Here is a 19722-nt window from a genome sequence, read left to right as displayed (position 1 = left end):
TTAAAACTAGTCAATGGAGTGACACCTAAAAAAAAAAAAACAATGAATAAAACATAGATAGAATTTAAAATAAGAAAAAAATAATTTAAAAGAAAAAAAAAAAAAAAGAAAGAAAGGAAAATAAAGCACTAATAAATAAAGGTAATATTAATAATTGCAATAATAATATAATAAAAATAATAGTAATGTTAATAATAATGTGAATAAAAAAACAAATAGTAACTATATCATGATAACTTTACAAAAAACTATAACTAATGATAAAAACTACGGTAAAAATAATTATAGTAAAGTTTATAACTATGACAGAAATTATTAAAATGAACATAACAATTGCAAAAATTAGGACAATAACCATAAAACTATTACTACAATTGAATCACTATCACTATCATTATAAATAATATTAATAAGATTTAAAAAAAAAGACAAATTAATGATAATAGTAATATATGTAAGGTTAAAAAAGACAGTATAAAATAAAAGTAATAATAGTTTTATAAAAATAAATATATATTTATAATACATTAATTTAAAAAAAGCAATAATAATGAAAGATAAAATTAATATTCATTAAATATATACTCAAAATAAAAAATTTTTAATTTGGTTTCGATTGAGAAGAAGAATGTTGGTAATAAAAGGGCATTTAGTTAAAACCTTTTTTTTTATAAATGGTATTATTTAGTTCCATTGAGAAACACATTTATGTTTTATAGAGCGCTTGCCATATTTAATAGTGTTGAAAAAGGAAGTGTGCAAGTTAAAATTTTCAGTATTTTGAGTGTAATGTTTGTGTTTGTCACTTGTTTTGATAAAAAAATTATTGAAGGAATTTGGTAGTTTATTTTGAATAAAATCGATCACAAAGAGACAATTATAAAGCTTTACAAGATCTTGAAATTTTAGAATTTTTAATTCAGAAAACCTATTTTCGATATTAGATCGTAAGGGAGAAAATGTCATAATTCTTAAGCAAGTGCATTGTAAACTGTTTATACAATGTAATAGAAAAGTACCTTTTTGAAATATAAATATAATAAATATAAATATTTACATTACTATTATTAACTACTTTTAACTATTATTACAAAAAATAATAACATTATTATAGTAATTATTATCGTTATTATTAGTGTATTGTTGTTATAATAATTATTTTTATTATTGTCATTATTGTTGTTGTTATATCATTACTAATGTTATTTTATTATAGTATAACTTTTTATAACTACTACTATTATTGATATCTATATTATATTTATTGTTGTTATTATCACTATTTTTATTATTATTGAATTTAACAGGTGTTTACTTTATATTAGTACTCATCGGAATTTTTTTATTTTTTATTAATTGATAGACTGCCTGCCCCAACCAAACCCTCAATCGATGTAGCAGCACTCCCTTGCGAGTCAGGCTAAAAGATAGTCGATGTAGCAGTACTCTGTTGCGAGTCAGGCTATTTGTCAGTCGATGTAGCAGCAGTTTGTTGCAAGTCAGGCTGTAAGATAGTCGATGTAGCAACACTCCGCGCATGATTTACAGTAAAAAAAATAATAATAAAAACATTTTATTAAAAAAAATAAAAATAAAAACATTTTATTAAAAATAATAAAAATAAAAACATTGTTTATATTATTAAAAACATTCAGAATGTTTTAAAAACATTCAAAATGTTTTTAAAAATATTCTGGTGAATTAAATTTGCGCTTTTGCGTTTTTTTTTAAAAAGCAATTAATTTGTAATTAAATTGATGGTTTTTACTTTCTGACAACACGCAAATGTTGGACGAAAGTCAAAAGTAATTAAAAGTGACGTATTTGTTGGCGTAAGAATCATTTTTTTCCTTCCGTGCTTCCCAAATGCGACAATCTATATATATATATATATATATATATATATATATATATATTATATATATATATATATATATATATATATATATATATATATATATATATATATATATATATATATATAGACAGTCCTCAGAATTAGGAAATATTAGATTGGCAATAATTTGCTGACCTTATCTGTGTAAGGTTGGCATTAGGTCAGCAGAAAAAACAAAAAACAATATTTAAAAGATACATCATCAAAAAAGAAAAAAAAAACTACTGTATTTAAATCAAGTTGAAAAATACAAAAACATTAAAAACACATTCACGGTAATAAAAAATAACCATGACTTAATAAAAGAACTGTTTAATAACTTAAAACTTAAAATAGAAAGATTAAATGAGAATTCTATACAAACATTCATAAGTCAAAATCTCCAATAGAATTTTCTTGTTTTATACAAATTTACAAATTTTTATGTATTTCTAATTCCACATAATGTATAAAACGAACTCTAAGATACTCCAAGTAATTCCATTCCTCGTTGTATTGAAGCAGGCATAAAAAAATAAGATGACACTAAACTCATCAAAATTACACCAAGTAAAATAAAATCTTATTTTTTATTAAGGAAAAAATCAAGTTTTAATACTTTTATTTATTTTATATATATATATATATATATATATATATATATATATATATATATATATATATATATATATATATATAAGGGTGATTCTAAAAACAACTTTTTTTGAAATTGTCTGTTGCCAAACCCTAAATGTGTTCTATGTAATAAATTAATACTAAATTTAAAAAAATTTTGAATAAAAAATTTTTTAGGGGTCGCTCAAAAAGTGAAATTTTATAAAAATTTTAAAAGTAGTAAAAAAAATTTATAGAAACACAAATTAAAAAGTTTGTTAAAAAATAAGTTGTTTCAAAAAACTATGAAAATATGTACTTTTTTATTTTTAGTTAAAAATGTTAGTTTTTAAGCCATAAAATTTAAAATAGTAATCTATATATAAAATGATTATTATTTTTAGAATTTTTATAAAATTTCACTTCTTTTGAGACCCAACATGATATGCTTTTGAAGAACTTTTTTTTTCAAAGTATTGGGGACCCGTCTGATGTTTAAGGGTCTTAAGCGACCCTTAAAATTATTTTTTTTTAAAGTTTTTAAATTTAGTATTAATTTATTACATAGAATACATTTGGGGGGTGGCAGTAGACAATTTCAAAAAAAGTTGTTTTTAGAATCAGCCTAATATACATACATATATATATATATATATATATATATATATATATATATATATATATATATATATATATATATATATATATATATATATATATATTAGGGATATGACTTTTTTGCAACCTACTAGGCCTGTATCGTAATTCAATGAACTTTTATGTAAAAAGAACGAATAGATGTTTCATTTTGACATATTTTGAAAAAAGGTCACCCCAAAACCAAAAAATCGAATTTTCAATAGGTACACTTTTGTACAGTCAATGAATATTAAAGGCTGAAGATGTTGTAAGAGTCATACTCCTGTTGTTATTTTATTTATTTATGCAACATGTACTGTGATATAACAAAAAACATTATGTGATATATAATTATACAAGTATTACAAAATTAACAGTATCAAAGCGTCTAGTACAACAATATACATAACTGTCTGTGTCTATAGGCCTACTGTGTTTAGTACATGGGTCACATGATGCTCACGTCTCATAAAGAGTCTAGCGCTTATTACTTAGAATGAATCGAAGTTGCAGTTTGTCTTTCTTTCTGCAGGAAGCATACAGGTCTTGCATCACCTTGATTGCACGTTCAGCTATCTGATTACTTCGTGGTATGTCGATGACGGATGGCTCTTTCTTCCAGTGATTTTTGAATGACTGCAATGCCTTTTTGTAAGGCTTCAATACATCAGATAAATTCTTGAAGTCATTGTCATTGTACTTTTGACTACTAAACCAATGTTCTGCCCACTCATATGAAATGAACCTGCAAACCTTCTCCAAATTCTTTCTCGCTTCAGGCATAAGAATGAACGCCAGAATGGCGAGAATGGCTCTTGAGTTCCATCTGGCATTGCTCATATTAGGAATGTTCTGAAAGTGAATCAGAGGGAAGTTTCTTTGTTCTTCATAGAACCTAAACACTCTTGTTAAATGGTACAAAAACTTCATATCGTCTCTCCACCCTGATTTATCAAGAATTTCTACAGTTCCATTCACAAACTTATCCTTCAGTTCATCATACTTATTCAACAGTTCAGACACAAATGGGTTTTCAATGTTTGGAGATTTGGTATCACCCCCAAGTTCTTCGTCCATCACCAGACGGAGAATCCTGTCTAGTACGTGATGCTGACAACCGATAAATTGTGGTATTGTGACACCCTTTAATTTAAACATACGTTGCAACTTCACAACAACTCCATTTCTCTTCCCAGTATTGACGTTTGTTGTATCAGTAATGATCATCTTAATTGAATTCCACAAATTGTATTCATCAATAAGTTTGGCAATTTTTTCAGCAACAGTTTCAGCTTTGCCATCTTTTAAACGCAGTGCATCAAGTTTCACGTCAGTTCTTTCATTCTGAAGTACAACTACCTGATATTCCTTATCATCTATTCGTTTGCCATCAAAGTGTAAGGACCACTGTTCCATTTTAAGTTGTTGTATCATTTCTTTTTTTAATTTACCTGCCTCTTTGAATATGGACTTGTAAATTGCTGATTGACTTGGAGTTGGAATATCAATACCTTGTTGTGATAATACATTGCATATTTTAGCAGCTTTCTTTGTGGAAACTCCACTTGATGTAACCATACTTACAGCAAATTTACTTTTGTAGTGCTTTCTAGTTTTTTTCTGAGTGTCCTCATCATCGTCTTTATCACCGTCGTCGTCTTCATCATCTTCACTCTTACTTTTGCAGTTTTCAGATTCAGTACCACTGTCTGTGGTAGACAGGACTTGTGATGTGGAAGGTATTGCTGTTCCAGACTGGACTTTCCTTCTCTTGGAAGGGTGAATGGTTTCTTTACTTGCCTCTTGTCCTGTTGAGTACCCCACCTGTCCTTTACTTTCTTTTTGTAGGTGGTATAGACGTTTATCTTCCGAGGATAACCACTGGCCATTCACTTTCGTGATGTCAAATAATGCATTGAGAACATCATATTTTCCACGCTTGACACATTCATCATAGACCTTCAGCACCTTCATAAGCTTTGCTCTTATCACTTGATCAGACACACGTGGAAAATTCAGTTTATTGTCCCACAATTTTCTAATTTCCTTAGAAATTTGGTCTATTCGTTCTTTTCTTCCTTTAACATATGCTCCGAGAAACTGGTATCTTCCTACGATCTGCAATTGAAGTGGTATTCTGGATTTTTCATCGAGTGAATGTTCTTCTACAGCCACGCTTCCTCTTCTTCTGTGTGACTCTTGAAATCTCACCAAATTTTTAGTCCAAGTCTTCTTGTTCTTTGTTACTGTGGTATGACTTTTCTTGTGAGACATCATATAATATTGTTACGACTTTACGGATAGCTGAGCGTAAATATCCGTTTAATAAAGTCGTTTAATTAATAAAATACTTTAACTGTATAGTAATCCAATTATAGTTCGATAATCCAGTCAATGTTGATAACAGTTCGATAATCCAGTCCGTATCCTAACGATAATGCTACAACTACTTGTACTTCGTACACTTACAGCGTCTTTAGTTCGCTACAGTAGTTCCTTATTAGCTCAGTTACACGCAGAGTACTTCATAGAACTATTCACATTATCAACACTGAGCTCTGACAGCAGCTCGCTTATATAATTATTTAGAGCTTCCAGAATGTTCTACTAAGTTCTATAATCTTCTACAGTCTGTTACAGTCGTCTATATCACCGTGGTAACACAATGACGTCATCACATAACAATTCCAAGTATTTGCCGGCACACGGCCGTTTCGTTGCCATGGTAACGTGTGGCGTTATATTTATAAATTCATAACAAAATAATGAAATAAATAGAATTAGGCTGAGAATTAAGCTTAAGATTAAAACATCGGTCAAAAATGAATGTATAAAAATGGTAAATCAAATTTTTATTTTGGGGGTGACCTTTTTTTGTTGCAGAAAGCTATTTGGGCCTTTTTTCATGATTTTAGGTAAAAGTTCATCGACTTATGATACACTAAACATTTTATTTTAAAAAAAATTAAAAAGTCATATCCCTATTATATATATATATATATATATATATATATATTCATAACATATATATATATATATATATATATATATATATATATATATATATATATATATATATATATATATATATATAAATATTTATATATATATATTTTTAAATATATATATATATACATATTTATATATATATAAATATATATATTATATATATATATATATATATATATAAATATATATATATGTTATGAATATATATATATATATATATAGATATACTAGTGATATGAGTTTTTTATTTTGTTTCAAATAAAATGTTTCCTGTATCATAAATCGATGAACTTTTACCTAAAATCATGAAAAAAGGCCCAAATAGCTTTCTGCAACAAAAAAAGGTCACCCCCAAAATAAAAATTTGATTTACCATTTTTATACATTCATTTTTGACCGATGTTTTAATCTTAAGCTTAATTCTCAGCCTAATTCTATTTATTTCATTATTTTGTTATGAATTTATAAATATAACGCCACACGTTACCATGGCAACGAAACGGCCGTGTGCCGGCAAATACTTGGAATTGTTATGTGATGACGTCATTGTGTTACCACGGTGATATAGACGACTGTAACAGACTGTAGAAGATTATAGAACTTAGTAGAACATTCTGGAAGCTCTAAATAATTATATAAGCGAGCTGCTGTCAGAGCTCAGTGTTGATAATGTGAATAGTTCTATGAAGTACTCTGCGTGTAACTGAGCTAATAAGGAACTACTGTAGCGAACTAAAGACGCTGTAAGTGTACGAAGTACAAGTAGTTGTAGCATTATCGTTAGGATACGGACTGGATTATCGAACTGTTATCAACATTGACTGGATTATCGAACTATAATTGGATTACTATACAGTTAAAGTATTTTATTAATTAAACGACTTTATTAAACGGATATTTACGCTCAGCTATCCGTAAAGTCGTAACAATATTATATGATGTCTCACAAGAAAAGTCATACCACAGTAACAAAGAACAAGAAGACTTGGACTAAAAATTTGGTGAGATTTCAAGAGTCACACAGAAGAAGAGGAAGCGTGGCTGTAGAAGAACATTCACTCGATGAAAAATCCAGAATACCACTTCAATTGCAGATCGTAGGAAGATACCAGTTTCTCGGAGCATATGTTAAAGGAAGAAAAGAACGAATAGACCAAATTTCTAAGGAAATTAGAAAATTGTGGGACAATAAACTGAATTTTCCACGTGTGTCTGATCAAGTGATAAGAGCAAAGCTTATGAAGGTGCTGAAGGTCTATGATGAATGTGTCAAGCGTGGAAAATATGATGTTCTCAATGCATTATTTGACATCACGAAAGTGAATGGCCAGTGGTTATCCTCGGAAGATAAACGTCTATACCACCTACAAAAAGAAAGTAAAGGACAGGTGGGGTACTCAACAGGACAAGAGGCAAGTAAAGAAACCATTCACCCTTCCAAGAGAAGGAAAGTCCAGTCTGGAACAGCAATACCTTCCGCATCACAAGTCCTGTCTACCACAGACAGTGGTACTGAATCTGAAAACTGCAAAAGTAAGAGTGAAGATGATGAAGACGACGACGGTGATAAAGACGATGATGAGGACACTCAGAAAAAAACTAGAAAGCACTACAAAAGTAAATTTGCTGTAAGTATGGTTACATCAAGTGGAGTTTCCACAAAGAAAGCTGCTAAAATATGCAATGTATTATCACAACAAGGTATTGATATTCCAACTCCAAGTCAATCAGCAATTTACAAGTCCATATTCAAAGAGGCAGGTAAATTAAAAAAAGAAATGATACAACAACTTAAAATGGAACAGTGGTCCTTACACTTTGATGGCAAACGAATAGATGATAAGGAATATCAGGTAGTTGTACTTCAGAATGAAAGAACTGACGTGAAACTTGATGCACTGCGTTTAAAAGATGGCAAAGCTGAAACTGTTGCTGAAAAAATTGCCAAACTTATTGATGAATACAATTTGTGGAATTCAATTAAGATGATCATTACTGATACAACAAACGTCAATACTGGGAAGAGAAATGGAGTTGTTGTGAAGTTGCAACGTATGTTTAAATTAAAGGGTGTCACAATACCACAATTTATCGGTTGTCAGCATCACGTACTAGACAGGATTCTCCGTCTGGTGATGGACGAAGAACTTGGGGGTGATACCAAATCTCCAAACATTGAAAACCCATTTGTGTCTGAACTGTTGAATAAGTATGATGAACTGAAGGATAAGTTTGTGAATGGAACTGTAGAAATTCTTGATAAATCAGGGTGGAGAGACGATATGAAGTTTTTGTACCATTTAACAAGAGTGTTTAGGTTCTATGAAGAACAAAGAAACTTCCCTCTGATTCACTTTCAGAACATTCCTAATATGAGCAATGCCAGATGGAACTCAAGAGCCATTCTCGCCATTCTGGCGTTCATTCTTATGCCTGAAGCGAGAAAGAATTTGGAGAAGGTTTGCAGGTTCATTTCATATGAGTGGGCAGAACATTGGTTTAGTAGTCAAAAGTACAATGACAATGACTTCAAGAATTTATCTGATGTATTGAAGCCTTACAAAAAGGCATTGCAGTCATTCAAAAATCACTGGAAGAAAGAGCCATCCGTCATCGACATACCACGAAGTAATCAGATAGCTGAACGTGCAATCAAGGTGATGCAAGACCTGTATGCTTCCTGCAGAAAGAAAGACAAACTGCAACTTCGATTCATTCTAAGTAATAAGCGCTAGACTCTTTATGAGACGTGAGCATCATGTGACCCATGTACTAAACACAGTAGGCCTATAGACACAGACAGTTATGTATATTGTTGTACTAGACGCTTTGATACTGTTAATTTTGTAATACTTGTATAATTATATATCACATAATGTTTTTTGTTATATCACAGTACATGTTGCATAAATAAATAAAATAACAACAGGAGTATGACTCTTACAACATCTTCAGCCTTTAATATTCATTGACTGTACAAAAGTGTACCTATTGAAAATTCGATTTTTTGGTTTTGGGGTGAACTTTTTTCAAAATATGTCAAAATGAAACATCTATTCGTTCTTTTTACATAAAAGTTCATTGAATTACGATACAGGCCTAGTAGGTTGCAAAAAAGTCAAATCCCTAATATATACATACATATATATATGCATATATATATATATATATATATATATTTATATATATATATATATATATATATATATATATATATATATATATAAATATATATATATATATATATATATATATATATATATATATATATTATATTATATTATATATGTATATATTATATATATATTTATATATATATATATATATATATATATATATATATATATATATATATACATATAAATATATATACATATAAATATATATATATATATATATATTTTTTTTAAACATCTTCGCTTCCAACAAGGCTGCAAGCAGCCACTAATTAAAGTTGGAAGTTACTGAAAGAGAAAAGATGAAGATTGTAGAGCAAGATAATGATTGACGGATGACTTAAAAGATTGCAAATTACATGATTCAGGAAAGCAAGATGAAGGAAGCGAATTCCAAAGAGCTGATGTTTGAGGAAAAAAACTAGACGAGTAAGCGTTTTTGGAGCACTTAGGAACAGTCACAGAAAAAGGAAGACACTTAATTGAATGACGAGTAACACGAGAATGAATTTTAGATGGCACAAGAGACGCTAGCTCTTTAGAGCAGTGCCCATTATAGTATTTGTAGAAAAGAGAAAGAGAAGCAACATTACGACGATGTGGTAATGGTTGGAGGTTGGCTGCAAGAGCAGGTCCAACTATGTTTAAAATATGTTTATGTACCTTGTTTAAAAGAGAAAGGGCATCATTAGAAGATCCGCCCCAGATATGGCAACAATATTCTATACAAGGCCGGATTTGAGATTTATAGAGATAGAGTATAGAATCCGAAGTAAGAAAGTGACGAGCTCGATAAAGAGATGCAACCTTAGCAGATGCTAATTTTGCAACTGATTTGATATATGGTTTCCAAGAAAGATTGGAAGTAAGAGTTAGTCTTAGAAGAAGAAGAGTAGGTGACTCATCGAGTACATCACTGTTCATAAATATAGGAAGATCTAAATTATTGCGATAACGATTAGCTGAAAAAAATTGAGTTTTATCTGAATTAAAGTTCACTAGCCACTGTGAGCCCCATGCTGTAGCAGAAGTGAGATCCTTTTCAAGCTCAAATCCCCCCTCCAAGCAATCAGAGAGTGTTGGTTTCTTATCACGACAAGAATATATGGTAGTATCATCAGCAAACAATGCCACCTTAGATGTGAGAATATCTGGAAGATTGTTGATGTAAATTAAAAAGAGTGTAGGGCCAAGGATAGAACCTTGAGGAACCCCTGAAGTTACAGAATAAGAAGAAGAGTGTTGTCCATCGAGGACAACTTTTATGCTACGATTGGAAAGGAAAGATTCAATGATCTTAAAGATGTTGCCAGATACACCATAAGAAGAAAGCTTATGAAGAAGACCAGCATGCCAAACTTTATCAAAAGCTTTTGAAATGTCAAGAGCGATGGCCTTAACCTCTCCACCTTTATCTAATGTACGATAAAACCTGTCAGTTATTACTGTTAGCAAATCAGCTGTAGAACGAGAAGATCGAAATCCATATTGATGGTCAGAAAGAAAGTTATTAGATTCAAGATGAGAAATTAAGTGTTTGTTAATTAAAGATTCAAAAACCTTGCTTATGATAGGAAGAAGACTTATGGGACGGTAGTTAGATGAATCAGATCGCTCTCCAGAATTTTTGAAGATAGGGATAACAGATGCCGCTTTCCAGCAGGCTGGAAAACAAGACTCTGATAAGCACTTGTTGAATAGTTTTGAGAGTATAGACGACAGCTCCGGAGAACACTTCTGCAAGACAATAACAGGCATGTTGTCCGGGCCACAAGCTGTAGAAGAGTCTAGGCAGGAAATCACTTTAGATACAGATGCTGGAGTGATATGAATGTCAAGCAGTGGATCAACCTGTTTGTTGGCAATATCAGGTAGAATGCAACTAGTGGAATCAAGAGATGATATTGATGAAAAGTTTTTAGCAAACAATTCAGCTTTGTCTTTAGGTGAGGTGACAAAGTCTGAACCATACAAGAGAGGTGGAATTATAGATTTGCCCTTATTATTGATATTATTAAAGATTCTCCATAAGTCACGAGAGCCTAATTTTTGAGATGAGATACAAGATTTCATGACCTGAGAATAGCGGGTTTTGGCGTTAGACAAAACCTTTTTACAATTGTTTCTAGCAGTAATAAACAGACGTCTGTTTTCTGGAGAATTGTTTTGCTGATAAATATGGAAGTAACTGTTTCGATTGGCAATCGCAGCAGCACAGTGTGAGGAAAACCATGGAGGAGAGTGAGGCTTGATCTGGAATCGTCGAAAGGGAATAAAAGATTCCATGCCAGCCTGGATCCACGAAGTTATGTTAAGTTATGTTAAGTTATATATATAAATATATATATATAAATATATATAAAAACATATATATATATATATATATACATATATATATATATATATAAATATATATATATATATATATAAATATATATATATATATAAATATATATATATATAAATATATATATATATATATATATATATATATATATATATATATATATATATATATATATATATATATATATATATATATGTATTTATATATATATACAGAGCCGGATTTGCAGTTTTAGGGGCCCTAGGCCAAAGAAAACCTGCAGCCCCATATTTAGAAATAAAATTTAAATTTAAAAAAAACATAATCTTAGTTTAATATAATTATTTAATATAATTAATAAGAGAAATAGTTTAATATAATTAATAAGATTTTATTTCAATTTTTAAAAAATATTGTTTAAAATCTACATAATCTTTTTTCTGTATTTCTCATTGACAAAATTGTTAATCAATGAATCTAACGATTCATTGATTATGAATGAATGAATGACTTCATTTTGTCTGCGTTACTTGATAATAATGCAAAATTGTTTAACATTTTTTTTGACATAGTTGATCACAAATAATTTTTTGTTAATTTTAATTTTGAAAATGAACTTTCTCCAGTGCAGTTGGATATCATGAAACATGAAAATCCTAAGAATGATTTCAGTATTTGGAAATGTAGTTTGCGTTTGTTTTTTCTCTATAAGTTTGTACAAATCTAAATAGGACAATTCAGGAACTTGAGTATTAAAATGTTCTTTCAAATACAGGTATAGATGTTCAACTTCTGCATATAAATTATAATCAATGTCTTCTGTGTAGTCTTCCACCAGACAATTAACACAAGTCTTCAGCTTATCTTTATTAAATCTCATGTCTATTAAAAACATGAATTTGTCATTCAATTCCTGATAGCATTGAGCTCTTTTAAATTTGTAGTAAGATTATTGATGGTTTTTAAAAAATGTTTGTCTTAAACTCTTCACATGGACTCAATTCTTTTGATTGGTTTTCACCTAAAAGAGCTATCTTATTACAGTGTCTCTTTTGTGAATAATCTATGTCTGGTAACAGTAATTTCGCATCTTGTTCTATTAAATCGAATGTGTTAATTAATCCAAGAAGACAATCACCAAGAGACAAATAAAGTTCAGCACATGTATCTAGAGTAATAGCTGCACTTTGCAATGATTTGGAAACAGCATTCATTCGTTGCAAAATTTGATCCCATATTAATGTTTGTAATAGAAATTCAAAAGTTTCCTTTTTTGATAGTTTTAAGATAATTTCCAACCACAGCTCTTGCTTTTGTTTCAAAACTTTCTCATTGATTTTGACCCATCCTTTGATTAATTTATTGTAGTTCTGGTAAATGGTTTTGACCAAGTCAGCATGAGCGCTCCACCAAGTATTCGATAGTGATTTCAATGAACTACTTGCAAACTGTTTCAAAACACTCCATAACTTTGTAGAAGCAGAGAAAAAATTGTACAATTCTTGAGCAATACCAAAAAAAATTGATTTCCAATGCAGTAATCTACAGCAGCCTCTCCTATTAAGTTAAAAGAATGACCTGAACATGGCAAGAATTTTGCCAGCTTATTGAACTCCAATATTCTAGTTTTCATGATTTTATATTTTCTAGTCATATTACTTGAGTTATCATAGATTGGCTTCTGCAGTTGCTGATTTCCAAGTTCAATTTTACATCTAAAAAGTTCATGGTTGTATTTGCTAAATTTTTCTTGGTGTGATTATTGATGTGGATAAAGTTGAAAAATCTTTCAATAGGCTCATTAGAAATTCGATCAATGTACCTCAAGATCACAGATAGTTGATCTTTTTGACTCACATCAGGTGTTGAATCAACTGATAATCCATAATATTTAGACTTTAAAGCATCATCACTGATTGATTGCAAAACTTTTCTTGCCATCAGTACAACTAATTCATCATATGTATTCTTTGAGAGGTAGTTTGTTTTTCCAGTACTGCTATCACCATAATTTTTTATGTGTTTGGCCAATAAAGGATCAAACTGTGCAATCAACTCAAGCAGAACAACAAAATTCCTGTTGTTCTCAGACCCAAATTTTTAAATTGAACTTCTAAAAGCTAAGTTTCTTCAATCAATGTGTAAATTACAGCTGTAACTCTTCTTAGAACCTCTCTCCAGTAGTTTTTTTCTTTGCGAATTTCATTAAGAAGTTGATCATTTAAAAAAATCTTGATATTTTTTCTGTAAAAGTATGCTAAGGAAGCTTTACTGTGGTCTAAGGAGTGTTCATGCCCCTGAATTGATGTCCCTATATTGATGTCCCTGAATTGATGTCCCTGAATTTTTCCAATCTTCATATCCCGTTAGCATATTTTGAAACCCTATACAGGCTCAGAATAGCCAGAAAAATGAGCAATCTGATTCGCTGATTTTGAAAGAGAGGCAAGTGCGATTTTGTTGAAAAATATAATTAAAATCAAAACAAACAGATTTTCGAAATAAATTTCATGATATACTAAGTTTATCAATTCAAGTCATGTGTTACTATTAACACAGGAAATTCATTTTATTTTAGTACTCTTCAGAGTATTTAAAATGTATCAAAATCTATTTGTACAAGAGAATTTTCACTAGTAAAAATTTCAATAAAGTTTATCTTGGTGATGAAGATTTTATCTATTGTTAATTTTAAGAAACCAAAGAAAATAAAAAATGTGTTGAAGTAAATTTGAAAAAATCTACAAATGTGTTTCTCTTGAAAATATGCCCTTGGCCTTAAAGCATTCTCAAATACATAGTTTGTATAAGTATGTTGTATGAGACTAATAGTGAAGCACTATAGCATACAAAGTTTATATGCAGTTTTACGTGACTACTGGTGAAGAACTTTATTTATAAACTGATTTACATGTTTATTATAAAGAGTTAAAAATTAGAGTCTTTTAAAAAAGAAAATTTGTACTAATTGCAAAACTAGCTTACATGTTCCATGTCAATATATGAGCTCTGAGGAGATTTTGTTTTCATGCTTTGTTTCAACCATAGTTTGGAAAAGGCTGATATATTTTTTTATTACGTAACTTTAATAAAACATCGTGTTAAACCATTAAAAACTTTTTTTAAATTTATAAAAATTTTGGCAGGCTGCATTAAGTTATAAAATATTTGAAAGTTTAACAAAAGAAGTGATATTTATGTTTGCCTACAGAACAGTAATTTTTGTACAGTTTCATATAAACACTGACATTAAAAGCAAGAAAAAGTATTGAAGTCAAATAAGTTAACTAAATAAAAGTGGATTATGGCATAAATAAAAGTGGATTATGGCAAATGATTGTGGCATTTTTTGTATTGCAGTAATTGAAAAAAAAAAATGATTTAAAAAACTAAACTAAGTGGTTAAAATCAATCGTTTTAATGAAAAAAGAGTAATAAAAAAAAAGGAAAGAAAATTATCAAAAAAAAGAACCAAATAAGTTGTCATGCTATGAATATTTTTGCTGTTATAAAATGTGTTTTGTATGTATAAACTCTTGAAATATTTCACTTGAATTTGCATGTGTGCAATTTTGCAAGATTTCTAAACATGTTTCTCATCAAATATAATGTCCGTGTTCTATTAAGCATGCTCGATACAAAGTTTATATGCAATTGCACCAGACTACTGGTAAAGTACTTAAAATATGAAAAGTATAAATTTTAAGCTGAGGTAGAGGTTGTTCTAAACTCGTTACTGCATCTTTATACCAACTTGTTAATTATAAACACTTTAACATTTAAATATTATATAGGATAAAAATTGGATATTAATCTAATGGAAATAATTTGAATAATAAATTGGATAATAATCTATTGGAAAATTAAACAAAAAAAATGATATTTGTTTTTTCACTGAACATTAAAACTTTACTCAGTATTAAAGTCAAAAAATTTAACCAAATAAAGGCGAATTGTGCCAATTTTTGTAATAATAATAACTTCATCAAAATTAGCATCAACATTTAAAGAAGCAAGTTTTCAAAAAAATTATTAATATTAAATCAAAATAAAACAAAACACATCTCTGTTTTTATATCAATAAACAAGAGATATTCACAGAAATTTAAAAAAAGAACACTTGTTTTTATTGGTTATGTTAAATATTACATAATAAAACTATGAATAAAATTTGTAAATATGAAGTACATTTTATTTAAGATTTTTTTTCTAATTTTTTTTAGAGCAAACATATTTTCTTTTTCTTCTGGAGTATATAATGTAAAATAAATTATTAGCATTATAAATATATAAAATTTATCAAAGTTTGCTGCTTTATTTAATATTATTTACCCTCAGTTGTTATTAAAGGATACACATTTTATATTAATTATAGAATACAATAACGAGTATTTTGTTCAGGTTAAAAGCTATATATCAACAAACATGTATTGAGTTTTGAAATTGAAATAAACAACAACATGAACTTGCATGTTTGCAATCTTTCTTGTTTCTACCTTTTTACACTTAGCTTTTCATAAAAGTGTGTAAAGTTGAGATTTATTGCTTTTGGTAATCAGTTTACTATATCAAAACACACTTGTGGACATCAGGTTATAGATTTTTTCTAATAGCTTATTATGCTACAATGCTTTGTGATCTTTTATTACTATACCTTACCAAAGGATAACTAAACTCGCCCTTGCTTACAATTGCTTTTAATTTAAGAGTGTTGCAAATCATCTGGGCTAGCTATAACAACCAATAAGCAATATTCTTAAACTTTTTTAGTGTTGTATTGCTGTTATAAGCAATATTCTTAAACTTTTTTAGTGTTGTAACTTTTTTATGTATGTATGGGAGTAATAAGTGTAAAGTTCTAAAAAGAAATTAGGCTATTTTTTCAAAATACTTTTCTTGCTAAATGATTGGATAAATGGGAACTTAATTTGAAAAAAATTATACCAAGTTAATAATAGTCTATTGATATTAGTAGGTAAATTTTAAAACTGTTTTAAAAAATCTATCGTATGAGAATCACAGCATAGTCAAGTTTCACCATCTGGTTCATAGTTTGTTACAATGGTTGTCTTTTTTGTATCTTAGAATTATAAAAACAATTAGAAAAACAAACTAATTTTTTTAAACCTTTATTTTTAAAAAAAAATTCTGAAAATTTCACAACTCAAACATCCGTTTGAGTTGTGATGGTTTTTATAAGTATTTGTACTATATTGCACAAAATTGGATAGAAAAATCATAATTTTTTTTGCTATTATTATTTGGTTTTTTATGAAATTACTCAAATTCACTTTTATCATTTAATACGTTTTTTGACATTTGTTTTGATTAAAACATACATGCAAAAGCCTCTCTTTTAAAATCAGCGAATCAGATTGCGCATATTTCTGCCTATTCTGAGTCTGTATAGGGTTTCAAAATATGCATCCTGTTAACACTAAAGCTTATTTTGAGGGTTCAAAAAGCTTGCAGACAAAACAGAATACACAACCCAATGCTGGGAAAATATGAGCAACTCTCTATGAAACATTTCACCTTTTACATTTTCCCCCAAAATCAAGCTTTTTAAGAAATATCAATTATGATCTTGATATGTCATTTTAGAGGATTTAAAATCATAATCTGCATTTTGACATATTAATGGAGCGTTCCCTATCCAAAATTATATATCCTCAGCTGAAAGAGTTTCCCAAAGTCCTGTATCACTTTTCGTATTCAATGGCAAACTGATAGGGAAACATACTCTCCTTATTGAGTTCTGATTGTTTGTTTAAAGTTTGAGTTTTATTAACTGAGTCTTCTAAAATATCCAACATATTTGCTTCTTTACTTATTCCACAGTTTGCAAGATTAGCTGAAGTTGGTGAATTAGCATGTAAGCGTGCAAAATTTTGCTAAAAATTCAACACAATTTAAAATTTAAAACTTTCTTCGATTACTTAGATATTTTACTTCAAAAGCGTGCAAAATTTTTCTTAAAATAAACTCATTTATTTTATTTTAAATCGCAAATTTTAAAACATTATGCAGGAATGATAAAAAAAACACATTTATTAGCTACAGTGTTTTTTTTTTATTATCAATCTGGAAAATTTTTCGGGCTGTTTTGCAAATAAATAATGTTTACTACTGTTTTAAACGTTAATTAGAAAAATTATAGTTATTTTCTTGGTTTGATATGTTGAACCAAGTCATCCTAAACATAATATTTTAGAAGGCCTTAGTTGAACTTTTAATAGAGAAACGTAATGTTATAAAAAAAAATCAAATTTTAAAAAAAATTGCTCAATTGATTGTTTGTTAAAGTTATTATTAATATTAATGAACAAAATGTTTCAAAATATTTTTTGTTTAACTTTCTTATTTACCTTATCAAATTTTTTTTTAATCACGGAAGTTATTTGAAAAACAATAAATTATTTTTTTATTTTACACAATTACTTTCTTATGAAAATGTAGGCACTTTCCAAAAATTAAAATTTAATTTTGTTGCAAACCGATTTTGGGGCCCTTTGACAATGGCATATTCGGCCTGCCTGTAAATCCGGCTTTATATATATATATATATATATATATATATATATATATATATATATATATATATATATATATATATATATATATATATATATATATATATATATATATATATAAATTAGTAAAAAACACTTATCTAACTTTTATCTTCTACTTTAAGTTTCATCATTGCTGGATCATCAGGTAGAGTTCATTTAATTAACATTTACATATATATATATATATATATTATATATATATATATATATATATATATATATATATATATTTATATTTATATATATATATATATATATTTATATATATATATATATATATTTATATATTAGGGGCTATTCTAGACGATCTTTTTTTTGGATGCAGCCCAAATTAAAATTTGAGAACCATTTTTTGCTTAACGTTTTTTACGACAAATATTGTTTTTTTGAAAAAAAACGCTGATTTTCTGCTAAACTTTGCCAGGACGTGGGGTGCTGCTGCCCAAATTTTGTTCCTAGAATATATATATATATATATATATATATATATATATATATATATATATATATATATATATATATATATATATATACATATACATATTATGTTAGTCTATTCTACAAATAGAGTGCTCAATGTTTTAAAGAACAGAGTAATAATAAATTAGTAAAAACACCTGTCTAATTTTTGTCTTCAACAACTTGTTTCACGACCAATGGTCTTTTATGCATGGCTAAGAACCCAAATATATATACATATATAAATATATATATATATATATATATATATATATATATATATATATATATATATGTATATATATATATATATATACATATATATATATATATATATATATATATATATATATATATATATATATATATATATATATACATACATATATACAAATATATATCTATATACAAATATTTACATACATATATACAAATATATATATATATATATATATATATATATATATATATATATATATATATATATATATATATATATATATATATAAACATAAAATGTCAACATAATGTATATAAAAATTATTACATAAAAAGTACATAAAAAGTAGTACTAAATATAATTTTAAAAGTAAAAATTTTAAAATTACACCTGGAAAAAAACAACTGCCTTAAATAATAAAGACAGAAGTGTCAATATATAATTCATGATCCAATTTTATTTATTACATTAGGAAAAGATACTAAACAACCGTTTCTCCCAAGGTTCAAGCATGTAAATAGATGTATTAATTTCATATTGATAGTACTTTAACTTAAACCAATCAATGATGTTTTTACTCTTCATTTTAGTGTTATTTAAACAACTAAGTTTGAGTAACTAAGAGCAAAAATGTAATACGCATAAAATAAAATAAAATTACAATAAAATATACTTAATATTAATAATTATGTTTAGTGAACTACGCTATTTATATAATATTTCGTGATAAAAAACAACTTTTAACTATTTAAACTAATATAAATAAATATACAAGTTTGTATAGGTATAAAATAAATATATAATAAACATAAAAATATAAACAAAAT

General features: G+C 27.9%; 1 long non-coding RNA gene across 1 annotated transcript; it reads right to left on the bottom strand.

Moving 5' to 3' along the window:
* Window positions 1-2278: 2278 nt before the first annotated feature.
* LOC136084499 (uncharacterized) lies at window positions 2279-19517 on the bottom strand. Its single transcript, XR_010640592.1, has 2 exons — window positions 19378-19517; window positions 2279-2458 (listed from the first exon to the last, which is right to left on the bottom strand). It is a non-coding gene; the product is annotated as an uncharacterized LOC136084499 (long non-coding RNA).
* Between the last annotated feature and the right edge of the window lie 205 nt (window positions 19518-19722).

This window comes from Hydra vulgaris, chromosome 09 (assembly GCF_038396675.1).
Source record: "Hydra vulgaris chromosome 09, alternate assembly HydraT2T_AEP".
Taxonomy (NCBI): Eukaryota; Metazoa; Cnidaria; class Hydrozoa; order Anthoathecata; family Hydridae; genus Hydra; species Hydra vulgaris.
Note: the sequence above shows the minus strand (reverse complement) of the source record. Positions and strands in the feature narration are given on the sequence as shown.